The sequence below is a fragment of the Scomber japonicus genome, chromosome 21 (genome assembly GCF_027409825.1).
Source record: "Scomber japonicus isolate fScoJap1 chromosome 21, fScoJap1.pri, whole genome shotgun sequence".
Classification (NCBI taxonomy): domain Eukaryota; kingdom Metazoa; phylum Chordata; class Actinopteri; order Scombriformes; family Scombridae; genus Scomber; species Scomber japonicus.
The window spans coordinates 17169940-17183695 of NC_070598.1; the positions used below are offsets into that span (position 1 = coordinate 17169940).

Sequence of the window (13756 nt, forward strand, 5' to 3'; positions counted from 1 at the left end):
CACATTAAGCAACACAATAAAATGAGTAATAAAAATAATTATAAGAAAAGACAATTTGTTGAAATAAAAGCAGAGTAATATTTCAACCATGTGACACTAAAAATCTCTTGAAAAGAATTGAAAAGAAATTTCTCTTTATGCCGCCTTTTAAGAATTAACACCCTGAATAAAAGGTCAAGCTGTCAGATTTTACTGGATATCCGTCAACAGCAGCTGATAAGAGTCTTAACGTTCTCAACAGCTTTGACCTGTAAAAAAACAAAAAGGGTGGGGGGAAAAGAAAAAAGTTTACGGTTGTTAAAAGTGGCCCCCAAAATGTCAATCACAAAGCTATAAATTCCACAGCACACCTTTACCTCAGTAACTGACAGATTCCCACCCATTCAAAAGAGTGGCCTGGGAGCCTTATTTCCCTTCAGTTCAAAAACACGTCGCTCTGCCTCCACGCGGGGAAGCCTGCTTTTATTGGACTCTTTGTGTAACATCTTTTCTTCCCCCTCATCAAAAGAAGGAAAATAAGTCAAGGCATAGTCACATTTCCCCCCTCTCTTTTATTACTATTCTAATAATACTCTATATTTGTTCATGCCTTCATCTTTTCAGTGCGCTCATTGAATGTGCGAGAGAGAGAGAGAGAGAGAGAGAGAGAGAGAGAGAGAGAGAGAGAGAGAGAGAGAGAGAGAGAGAGAGAGAGCGCCACTTTAACCACTGCATCTGTACTCTAAGCTTCAATGGGCAAATGCACTGGATGGATAGAGGGGACTCAGCCTTCTCATTCTTTTTCATACCTTTGCTGATACAGCGTGTCTGCATGACTTCAACTGCACTTACAAACACGGTCATATAAAAAGGAAAGAATGCAGTCAAATTGCTAATTTAAAAGAGAGAAAATCTGTCAAAGAATCTTCAAATAGTGGCTTTAAAAGTGGATACAAGAGAAAAGGGCATTAAATATGTGAGTACAATTGCTGTGGGTGCACATGTGTGTATGAAGTGTGTGTGCATGCAGAAACGTCCTGTTAAAACCACTCTATACTGAAGCAGCTCAGGCCCCTTTGCTCCACAGAGGCCTTAGAGGAGGTGGTGGTGGTGGTGGTGGTGGTGGTGGCTGTGGCTGTGGAGGAAAAGGAGGAGGGGAGGTGGAGTGTTGGAGGGCAGCTCCCTTCGCTTACTGGAATGAATGGTATGGAGCAGTAGTGACCATTCATGCATGCTCCTTTACCTCTGTCTCCCCCCCCCTCACCCTCTCTCTCTCTCTCTCTCTCTCTCTTACTAGCTGCTCCCCATTTGAGATTTTAAGGTGCAACAACACAGAGAGAGAAAATGAGAAAGAGGGAGAAAGGGAAAAAGATAGAAGGTTAAGAGATAGATATTGGAGATAAAAGGAAGAAAGTGGGAGTAAGGGAAGTAAGGAAAATAAAAGAGAAAGAAAGACCAAGGAGGAGACAGAGAGAGAGAGAGAGAGAGAGAGAGAGAGAGAGAGAGAGAGAGGGAGAGAGAGAGAGAGAGAGAGAGAGAGAGGCAGGACTCTAGTCACTGGGCCACTGGAGTTGGAGAGCAACGCAGCGTGAAATAAGGGAGAGGAGCAGCTGAACCAGAAAGAACCCAGGCTGCTCATTACAAAGGCCTAGGCCTGACTTCTACCCTCCATACACTGTAACACACACGTACACACACATATACACACACACACACGTGAGGATACAGAGATACGCACAGGACACAAGGAAACAAAAAGAGGAACTCACGCACATCATAACATATGCACTTTCATGTGGGCGTGCACAAAATGTCACTCATTTGCAAAGTGGCACACACACACATTCACACACAAACACAGAAGAGCCAGAGTCAAAAAAAAAAATTTAAATTGTCTTTTAGGATCGTGTGTGTGTGTACTGTAAATTTATTCCATCAATAGTGAAACAAAATACTGAGAATTTATGCAAAGATGTAAAGAATGAATTGCAAGGGCAGTCAATACTAGCTAAACTAGCCAGGAGCTGATTATCTGGATGCTGTTTTTTTTTTTTCCTTTTCTTTTTTTTCCCCCCAGATATCGACTCCGTGGAAATGTTACACTTGCCAAAACTTTGGCAGGCTTTCCAAAACGGCGCAGGGAGACAGAGAGGAGGAAGTCTCTCTTCTCAATGTGTGACCCTCCCTTCGCATCGTGACAGCTGATGAAACATTTGGTGCAACTTGTTTATTTAGATTTGATTTCCTTCCCCTAACATTTGAGCAGCTGCCTCGCAATACATGGTTGACAAACATTTCATTCAAGGGCACAAATAAGTGTGTTGCCAGATATTGACTTATAAGCAGACACCGTAAATCCTATATATCAACTTGGATCAGTGTTAAATGGGATGACGCTTCACATCTAGAAAATGCTTTTTTTAAATGAACATTTACATTTGAACACAAACTAAATTATGGAAAGATATTATTCTGTATTGTAAGAAATGTATTTTAAAATATAGTAGAATCTCTTTTTAAACAAACTGCATGTTGTCTTTTGTTCCCAAATAAAATATTTAAAGTAAATGGTCGATCACACTCTGATGAAAGCAACACTGACATTTATCCTTGTAGCAATCTGACAGTAAACTCAGCACACAGGATGACTCCATCCGTTTTAACAAATAAACTGACTCAGATACAGTATATTACTTCATCAACATTTACAACTCACTCTTTTATCTTTTAAATACACACTGGAACTGAGGGCCAGTAGCGGTATTCAATCCAGCTGGGAGATGTAAATATTAAAAAGAGACATATAGAGATGTAACAAGGAACGGGATGACAATATTCTCCTTAGATATTCCTTTACAAGTTCTCATAAGACCTTTTTTTTTCAATTCAAACAGAAGAAGCTGTAAACCAGTGCTGCAGTGGCTGCTGATAATCCCCCACCTCCCTGCTCGCTGCCACATATTCTGTGAAATACTGCCATCTCTTGGTACTTCAAATGAGGACTGTTGTAGCTGAGGAGATTTGGTGGCTCAGACAAAAGTGACTTGTATCATATGTCAAAGGGCAGTGGAGGTTAGGTCTGAGCAGATATTAAAAAATAGATCCAAAATGCTGATCATGAGAGTCATGCATGAGGATCAGAGTGTCATAGTGGGCTATTGTCATATACCTACTTTTGTTGTTGTTATTGTTGTTATAGACACTTGATGATCTTTCCCAATCCTTTCCCAACTCTTACTCAAATCAAAAAAATGATTTTATACAGAAATGTGGTGGTAAATAATAAAAAAAACTTAAATCCTTTATCATAATGTAGCACAAAAGTCATCAATACTTTATAAACATATAACCTATGCCTATATGAATTGCATTAGCTATTAAACAATGAAGCATACATATTTATGAGCCACAAACAGCACATTTTTTACATTTTAGGGTCTCTAAAGTGCTTCACAAATCCTTCTCGTAATCCAATTTTGAGAAATGTTCACATTTTTGTCAAAGACTTGCACAGCTTATAATGAAGAAATTGAGAAAAAAAAGCCATCTTTGGGTTTAGTGTAGTTGACCCTTTCAAACTGCATCAAACTAAAAAAACCAAGCTGTCATTCTTAGCCCTTGAAAAGCAGATATGTTTAAATGTTTCCACCCTGAAATTCTGCTTCTATTTTATGTGGCTCAAAATTGAACGTGGCACTTGTTGTCCTCTGAGCATCACCGGCAATAACTGCCTAAAATCTCACGACTCAAGTGAAATGGCTTTTAAGAAAACAGAGGATGTGCATCTCGCTAATATGGTAGCACAAATCATTTCTTAAGTGCCGGCTGTCTAAAAGTAGCGAACAGTTGCTGCACACACAGCAAACTGTGGTAACCGTGCAGTCATGATGTGGGGGTGCGGTTCAGCAAGTTGCACAACTGATTCAGCAGGTTTCTGAGCTGTTTCTTTGAGAGATTAAAAAAAGGCTGGATTTGTGTCTGTGTGTCGAGGTTGAGACATGCAGATGAAAGTGACATCTTTTGAAAAAGGGGGGGGGGGGGAGTGAAAGTGTGTTTCTCTACTGCTTCAACAGTGTAGTAGTGTTGTAATTCAATACTCCCCAGTCAGTGCTTTGCAGGGTTTCTACAGAGGACTGTTGTGTTTCACAGAATGTATTTCCAGCATGGAACAGGTTGTTCATCACAAGGTCTGTTGATCTTAAACACACACACACACTGAGCTGGGAACTTTGAAGTGTGAAAATAAACATTTTCACCTAACCACTAATCTTCTCTCTCTCTCTCTCTCTCTCTCTCTCTCTCTCTCTCCTCTCTTGCAGCTCTCTCTCTCCCTCTCTCTCTCTCTCTCTCTCTACCTCCCTCTCCCTCTCTCTGATCTGAGGCGTTTTAACGTGAGCTTCATTTACAACTTTCATTTCAATTTGTCCCGTTAGTCCATTTGTTATTGTAGCAGAACCAGCGCCAGGGCCTCTGGTTAGTGAAAATGTCAGATTCTTTGATTTGATTTTATAGGATTTCAGCAGGGACTGAGGGCTGTGTGGTTCTGGGCCCTCTCCTGTGAGTGGACTGACTACTGTTTGCATTTAAACATCCATTTGAGCCAGATTCCCTCGAGGATTCATTTGTTTCACGGAGGGTCAATTACCTCTCACCCACTCCCCCCACACCGAAACACCCCCCCCATGCAAAAAAAAAAGAAAAAAGAAAAAAAAAGATCTGCTCTTTTTTTTCCAGCTGCAATTAAACAGATTTTTCCTGTTTAGTTTAGGTGTAGGAAGAGGGTGCCCGGCCGAGGTCACCGTTTTAATTAGGCACTATTTAAGACCAATAACAAACTGATTATTTGCCAAATGGCTCTTGAGAACTGAGAAGCTTGATGGCTGGCATGTTGAGTGCCCTCAACTGCTTTGCAAATAGTGTCAAAGACTAGAAGTTGAGGTCACAAATCCACTTTGATTGAGGTTTCTATGGATACAAGTACATCCCTGCTGCCTTTTTTCTTTCTCTCTTAACCCCTCTCCATCTCTCTCTTCCTCTCTCTCTCTCTCTCTCTCTCTCTCTCTCTCTACCCCCTGTGCAGTGTCATCGCCGTGCGCTAAGTAAATACGTGCTCTTTATGTTCTTCGTTGCCTTTCAATATTTGGCAGCGTGGCAGCGGGAGATCAAAATGTGTGTGTCTGCTAAATGTCAGTGGGTAAAAAGGGGTTGAGTTTAGAGCGGCACACACCGTGAAGCACCTGCTGCAGAGGCAAGCAGCGGGGGGAAGTTTCATCTCGGTTTGATCCGAAATTGAAAAGGCTATGAGCACCACGTCGACATCTACATCAGCCCCCACATCGAAAACCCCTTCTTCCTCCAGTCTATTTTCAGTTTAGCCGCATTCAACAGATGGTGGTAGAATACCTCACCGTGGCATTTTAATCAGACTTCAATTCCATTTCAGAGTTATTATGGAGCTCGTATGCCATAATCTAATATCTGCAATTGATTATCGGTTTCCTAAATATTGTTGTTTATCCTGACATTAAGGTGGCTATTTGAAGCAAAAGCGATGAGTCACAATTATTATTATTTCTAACCTACCTTAACTTATCTCTAATGAGATTAGATTTTATGGCTGGCAACCCATGGAGACATCTGTGTCTTTTTAAAAGAATATCATGGCTTTATGTATTAACAATGCAGTAATTGATAAAAAATGCTGAAATATGAAATTATAACTTTTCATGAGTGCAGAATGGGGGGTTCACTATGTAAATTAGATCACTTCCCGTAAAAAAAAAGCGCTACTCAGTTGCTTGATAAAAACAGTTACTGGGCAAGGGAAATGAGTCCGGCTGGTTTGGGGTTGCGTATGACATCAAATAAGCTTTGGATTCTATGTGAAATGGTCTGGATGAGCGTGACCAGCCATGGGAAGTATCTTTGGCCTCTAGGGATTGAAAAAAAAGACAGGAAGCCCTGAAGACCCACTGCAGGCCATCTCCTCCTCCTTCACCTCCTCCTCCTCCTCCTCCTCCACACCACTTGGCCTTTGTCTTTGCGTGGCATGTGTTTGCGTGTGCATGTGCCTGTGTGTCTCTGTGCGTACATCCCTTTAAGTCAGTATGTGTGTGTGTGTTTGTGTGAGTGTGTTTGTGTGTGCATCTGCATCCTGTCCTTGTTGCTTGTCCCTGGCTGCACCATTGGAGGCAGCTGATGCTATCTCATGGCAGTATTGTGGCAGCCCCTGCTGCGAATAATCAAAGGCAGCTGTTTGGAAAATACCAGAGATGCCTAATAGAAAGCACTGATGGCCTGGATTCACTCTTTACCCAACAAGCCCCCCATGCCTCTAAAAACAAAAGCACCAGATCAATTATTATTAGCAGCATGCAGACTATATGCCTCCTCTTCATGATTGTTGTATTGTCCTTGAGTGATTTATAATTTTGTGTCTAAATTTATAGAGTAAAACCTGAACATTTATTTTTACTTTAATGTTATTCTGATTCACTGTTTATTTTCTCATATGTATTTAATATAATTACTGCAAATAATTCCCTCAGTATGAGCCATATTTTGGGGTCTTTGTGCGGTAAAATGAGGAGGAAAAGACCTATTATTTCTATTATTTGGACTGCACACCAAGGCAGCTTTTGGGGTTTGATTGTGTTTTGTTTGAACAAGTCAGTTAATGAACACCAATCGCGGGACGCTGGTAGTTCTCGATGCATATCTGCTGATCTGAGAGTCCCAGCAGATCTTGGCCAAACACTGGGCAAGGCAAAAACAAATCTGTCTGTCAGTACGGGGTTAGGAGTCCTAATTAGGGGTCCTGACTCTCTGTCCGCGGCTCCAAGTCAAGCGTCAGCTCTCCCTGATTGGTACAAATCTCGTTTTTCTAAGCCTCAAAGGTTCGCGGAGAGGGTCAGCAGCTCACCCTGATGGTGATTTGCTTGTACCTTTAAAAGGCCATTGATTACGCAATTAGAAAGGGAAAATGTTGGACCACTTTGGACTAGAAGGAGCGGTTGGGTTCTTTGATAAGTGGTGGGAACTTTTTTGGCGTGAATGTGGAAACACAATGAGGAGGGTGCCCAGAAGTAAGGAAGTTAGCAAGAACACAGACAGAGTATAGTTTACAGCAAATCTCACATGACACACCTTCCCTCTGAAGTGCTGTAAAAGTTGCTTCACTTTTCATTTATATTACAGACTTTTGAAAGAAAACAAACTTTATTTCCTGTATGGCTAGCATAAAGAAATTAAACCATAGACTTTTCTACGGAAATGCAGGTTCACACTCTGTTTTTGATGTAGCGGAGTGCGTGTTGAGATCAGTTTCTTCAGGTCAACTCAAACAACAACACCATTCTGGGCAGTTCTTCACACAAGCTTCTCATCTCACAGATCATCTCTCCTTGCCAACTGACTCACAATGGAAAGAGATGATCATGGCAAGGTACTTCTGGGAAAGGCAGTCTGGTCATATTTACATGATAACATCATCACCTTTACTGTAACAAAGATAAACAGAGTGTTGAAAAGCTTTATGGGAAGTCAAATTGTGGTCAAGTGCAGCAGCGGAAACAAAAAAACACGAACATCTTGTTTGGTAAAAGTTAAGTGTATTGTGTCATTACATAAGGGCAATCTGAAGAGCGTGCCCTCCTTCAACTCAAGTTTTTTTTTTTTTTGAAGGAGAAAGGTAGAACCAGAATAGACACAATTGCCCTTAAATCAAATGCATCACTTTTGTTTGCTGTTTAAAAATCTACAATGCTTTCAGAAAAGCCAGCTGCTCTGTGTGTCTCTCCCCCTCTGCCCGTCTGTCTGTGCAGGTTATGGATGGTCTGGTCCACGAACGCTCGCTGAGAGCAGAGGCCACATGCACAAAAGCAAAATAAACTGCAGGGGAAGGAAGTGGTTAACATTAACAAGGATCCAATAAGAAGATTAAATGTAAAACGCTGGCCCTGGTAATTGATGTGTTCCTAACTCTGTATGTACGTGTATGCAAAAGCATGTTCCCGTCTGTATAGGTGTATGTGAGTGTATGTGAGTGTATGTGAGTGTATGTGTGTGTTGTAAATATGTGCTCTGTGTGTGGACATAATTGCTCCCAGATCTGCAGCATAACTCTATGGGTTGATTAGCAAACGTCTCTACTGTAAATAGTTACCACTAATCATGCAACACCATGGCAATTAGCATAAATGGGGAGGGCAGAAATGAGCACAAGAAAGAAAGAATGTTTTTTTTCTCTGCTGTATACAGTGACAGTGATACAGCTGTAGTTTTCAAAACATGTAATATGTCTTCTATGCTTATCAGTTTTAACCTGGAAATAGCAAGGCTATCAGAAAACAGTCTGGTCTCAATGTTTTTATTGTTATTTTGGACTTGACATGATGGAAAGGAAAGATTATCACACATCTTGATGGTTCATTTCCTTATCCACCCACTGCAACTGAAAACAGGGCTTTTCTCCTGCTGCTATTCTGTATCTTATAATGAATTTAATCATTCAAATAATAGGGTGATCTAAATTTAATATAGATTTATCTGAATTATTATTGATACAGAGTTGTCTGGTTTTATGTTGCCGGTGTTCACAGTTGGCCGCAAGTAGAATAAAACAGCTGCAGCAGTACTTTAACTTTTGATTGAGTATGTACACTTTGCTCTGTATGAGACAACAATTTCCCACTAAGATTAATGGAGATTACAGTATTTACCAAAATTGTAGGTAAGTGTTTCTCATTCTTAGTTAAGTGAAGAAGTAGTTATACTTTTACTGCACTGCTGTTACAATCATTAACATAAATTCCTTAGAAAATCACTGGAAGACCACTGCAGCAGAAGCTTAAGTCACATTTTCATTATTTTATTAATGTTTTATTTTGTTTTAGTGATTGAAAAATGTAATTGAGTTCAATGATTTTTTTCCTGTTTTTGACAAGTTTTATCAAAAATACAAATTTCATTTTAAACAAGATGAAATTATGAAAAATTATGTTTTGTTTATATTACATCCTTGTGTTATAGCTGAGAGTGAAACAGACATTTGTGATGGCCAACAAATGTTAGATATAGTGTAATATTTTAGCAAAACAATGTATCATATACAGTACCAGTCAAAAGTTTGGACACACTTTCTCATTGATGTGAATGGGAAAGTGTGTCCAAACTTTTGGCTGGTACTGTATCTCAAGCCTAATCTTTTATGAAAGGTGGTGGTAGATGTGGGTGTGAAGTGATAGGAACTGCGGTTAGTTGTATGTTGCATGATTCCTCTCCACTGCATCCCTGGAAATCCATGAAATCCTTAAGTGTTGAGTGAACGGCGTGCAGACCGCAGCTTTTCATTTCAGTCTGTGATACCAGCTGCTTTTTCTTAATGTTCATTGCAGAAGTACAATAGCATCTTACATTCAAACTACTGCTGTCAACCACTTCCATTAGGGTTTATCAGTTTGTCTCGAAAAACGCCTACATTCACAAGACTGTAAGCTTTAATGCTTCTATCTCTGCGAATTACAAATAAATTGTCTCTCCTCCAATGTAAACAAAATGCTTTTCAGTTCTCATAAACAACCACATAGAATGCTATTCCGTTGCTTTTAACATGCTGCCACTTTCAATGCTGTGTTAGGGTGACAGAAGCCCAAGGCAAAGTTAGAAAGCACTAAATATATGCCATTATGGTTAATAGATTGAACGAAATCCAAGACACTCGGAGATTATCTATTGAGACGCTGTCAAACAGGGACAATGCATGCCATCGTCGTTCCCATACACTCTGCATTACTGTAAACCCATACACCTTGGTGTGAAGAAAAAAGAAACATAAGGAATCAGGGAAAATGTGGATAAAAATAAATATAGGATAAAGATAACCTAAGGGCAAGGCGAGTGGATTTAAGCAAGTGTTTATTCTGTTCAGCATATGTTCCCTGTATACTGTATAGCCTAAATCCCATGTCCAAAGTACGATGCAGACTGTGTGTAAGGGTATGGATAGTGTCGGAATGTTAATGGTTTTCCGATAATTACCGCTATCTGTATGCTGTAATCCATCATTCAGAGCAGTTATAAACAAAAAATGTACATCTGTTTATTTTCCCGCCGACAGGCGCAGCAGGCTCTGTGCAAAGGTTGATACTGTACAAAGGTTTACCCACTTCTTGTAAAGAAAACTGTGGTAATCTCCGCTTTGAACCGTGACTGGCGTCGCATGATACCGCATCAGTGGGTGGAGAATGGCGGAGACAACGAAGTGGAAGGGGAATACATGTGAAAAAGACCACGTATCGGAAATAGTGGTGAAATTGCGGAAACGCGAATAAACATGACCACCGCCCAGCCAACAGAGGGCTGACTTTTCATTTGAGAAATAGCAAAGATGCATCGCTTTGAAATATTCGATTACACTGAAAATTATAATGTTAAAAACATGTATGAGTGCGGTTAAAACGTTTTTAATTAGTGACACAAAAAAAAAGCGATGGTCGCCCTTCTTCGTTTGACTCATAGTGCATTTAATTAATTACAGCGATGCAACATTACATCGCTGTAATTTATACAGTTCACAACTGTATATGCAGCGCTTAAATAGATACTACTACTTTAATTGATTTTCGTTATTTCGACTGCCGGTGAGCCCTGGTCTTTACACCACATTTTTAGCTGTATGTAATAACCTCCCACTGATAGCAAGGGAAAACTGGACATGACATATTCATTTTTAACCTGTCTCAAACAATGGCTTGTCTGCTGCTAGTTGCCAAACTTAACATGTTTAACCTTTTGCACAGGATTGGCCATCTTTGCTTTCAACGCAGCAACACAATGTCAGCCTAGTAGTAATGAAGACAGGGAAATCAATCGATTGATGAATGAAAGATTAGTTTATAGACAGAAAGCTAATTAGAGCCGTTAGGCCACAATGAAGAGTGAGCCCAGGTGCATGGATCCCAGCTCCATAATCAGGATATACTTCATTTGACACCTCGAGGAGCATAATTGAAATAATGATTTCATTGATGTTTTTGGATGTGTGTTGTGAGAAGATGTGTGGCGATGTTGGCCTGTGTGTGATGTATCCGTGCATCATGCATTCACAAACTGCCTTTTTATTATTTTGTAATTAACACAACTTTTCAAAGTGTTTGGATTGCTTTATCGACACTACTGTCCTTTGATGCTCATGCCAACAGAGACATTCAAATTCAAAGCCTCTTATGCTAATGGGTACATTCACAACTGCAGCACACAGTCGGGGGCTACATACTGTAAACAGCGTGTGCTGGGGAGGATGATGCAGACTACATGCATTTGTCTCCTTCATTTTTTTGTGTGATATCCAAGAGGAGCGACGTGTAATGTACATAATGCAATTACATGGACGCGATCAACAAAAACCTGTATGTTCTGCAGAGCACGTATGTATGCATTGTACCATGCGCATTAACACCTCCCCTCACATGCATGCTGTAAACACTTAATACATTAGAGTTGATTATCACTCCCACACACTGAATGACTGACTTCATGCATCCTATTGAAAGTGTACGATTAACTATATTACGGCTGATCTGCAAAACAGGCCTCTTTACCATGAGTAATTGATTTGTGAGAATTACGGTTGTACACTGTCTTTTGCCTATTCATTAATCATACAAGCGTTGTTTGAGTAAAACAATGTAGTGAGTAATGATATTGATGAAGTCTCGCCTGCACACAGTTGTCTGGGGAAATGGAAACATTAAGCTAAACATAGCAGATGTCTCATAATACCGGAATTAAGTGATTAAAATAATCGCCTTTGTGCAAATAATCTCAAATGGCAACATCCGCTCCGCCACAGCTGATTGTGCGCTCTTGTGATGCTGAGAAAAGGCAGGAGTGTGCCTGTTCTGTTGCTGCTTCAGCTAATTTCCCATAATCCACTCTGATAAGGCCCCATGGTCCTCATCTACCTATGCTGCATAGCGATGTGATGCACATTAGTCAATTAATAGTGTGTTAAATGACAGAGGTTCCAGTCAATTGAGTATCTCTTGGGAACAGGGTTGCCATTGTCCTACGATTCAAGACAGGAAGAGACAAAGACAAAGACACTGATGCTACATATGATGTATGTTATGTCAAAGATAATTTGTGTTTCCTTCTTTTAACTAATGATGTATTATTCTGATTTATGATACCCCCTCTTTTGTTATAATTAAACTCTATATTGCAACTTTGACCAACATTATTAATACCAATCTTTTCAATTCCATTTAAGTAATCTTTAAGTTAGCAGTTATGACTATGAACTATAACTATGAATAACACTTCTTATATTCATCTTATATTCCCATCCCCCAGCCTTATCCACCCCTACTGCCTCAGTCAAAAGGGCTGTGGCCCACATATCAAAAGGAGATCTTTAGAGCCAAGCATTCCCACTAGAGAAAGAGGGGGAAATGGCCCCCTATTATGCGACCCTCAGTCGAGGCCTTACCTCCTGACAAGGGTATTAAAATGAAATAAATCAGCCATTAAGAAGCGGGCGCTGGCAATTGAAACCCTATTAATGCGGCAGGCAGAGAGAGGTAGCCCCGGCGTGATGTGACAATGGAGCACCACAGTGCCCCTTTAATTGCATTTCGGCCAGGTTTTTATTCCCCAGACTGGGTGAGGATGACAGGTGTACGCCAGAGATGAGTGTGAGTGAACGCAGTCATACACTTGCTCCTCGATGCACACGTGGACACACACATGAACACACTAATTATTACAGTGAGTTTTTAATATGATAAAGCAACAAAATGCGTACCTGCTTTCTTTCTGATGTTTCATAACCGCAAACAGCCTTTCATAGCAGTGGTCACTCCTTCAGTCAGCCATCAATACCATTGTCCATGCGTTTGTGGCAGCCAGGCCCCATCAATGTTGCATAGGTTCCTTTCTCATTACCTTCGCTGTTAGACTAGACACTGGGTGATGGATCATAGCCCCGACTGGACCTCATTTGGGTGATGTATCGCTAGTGTTCCCCTGTGAAGTGTGTAGGTGATTATACACAGACACAAAGACAAACACAAACACAAGGCGAAAGACGACAAATTGGTCCCCAGCAATTTGAGTTTCCCACTTATGGTGTCCTTGATATGAGAAAATGTTGAAGCGAACTATTCTGTCTGAGACACACAAGTTCATTGGCATCACACTGTATATTGTGTATAGTATCCAAGAAGAGTTATGAGTGTGTTCAGATATGAAGAGGTAAGACACAGCTAACATTAAATAGACAAACAGGCCTAGAGAACACTGATGACAGGCGGGGAGAATAAAATGTATGGTCCCCACTTTTTCTATAAGCGTGAAATTGAGAAATTCAAATCAAAGTTATTCCTTTAACATAAATGTTGAAAATTAAAACATTTTCATTGAAATTGTTATAGATTCAAAGCTGTTAATTGTTTTATTTCCTCACTCGCCTTGGCAGAATGTGCCGTAGCAAAAACAAATGAAGGCAACCAGGAGAGGTGTTAGCGCTTATTTGAAATTTCGTCAGGAGCACTCCTTCACCTGTCACTGGTTATTGATATATTCATTAGAGAGCCCTATTCTCTTTCTCTGGTATCAGTTTCTCTTGACAGTAGCACTGTTGACAACATCAGTCAATGAATCACTTTACAATTATGATTGTTGATGGCCCATGACACAAACTTGGAGGGGATGTCATTATATGAACATTAAAGTGATACACAGGGATGCTGGGATGGAGGACCAGGATGCTGAAACC

The 13756-nt window shown here is 40.3% G+C and overlaps 1 long non-coding RNA gene across 1 annotated transcript in view; it reads right to left on the reverse strand.

Annotated features, from left to right (window-relative positions):
* Positions 1-12973: 12973 nt before the first annotated feature.
* LOC128382681 (uncharacterized) overlaps positions 12974-13756 on the reverse strand; it is a 44530-nt gene continuing 43747 nt past the window's right edge. The window contains exon 3 of the long non-coding RNA XR_008323791.1: positions 12974-13005. This is a non-coding gene — a long non-coding RNA (uncharacterized LOC128382681). The remainder of the gene's footprint in view (positions 13006-13756) is intronic.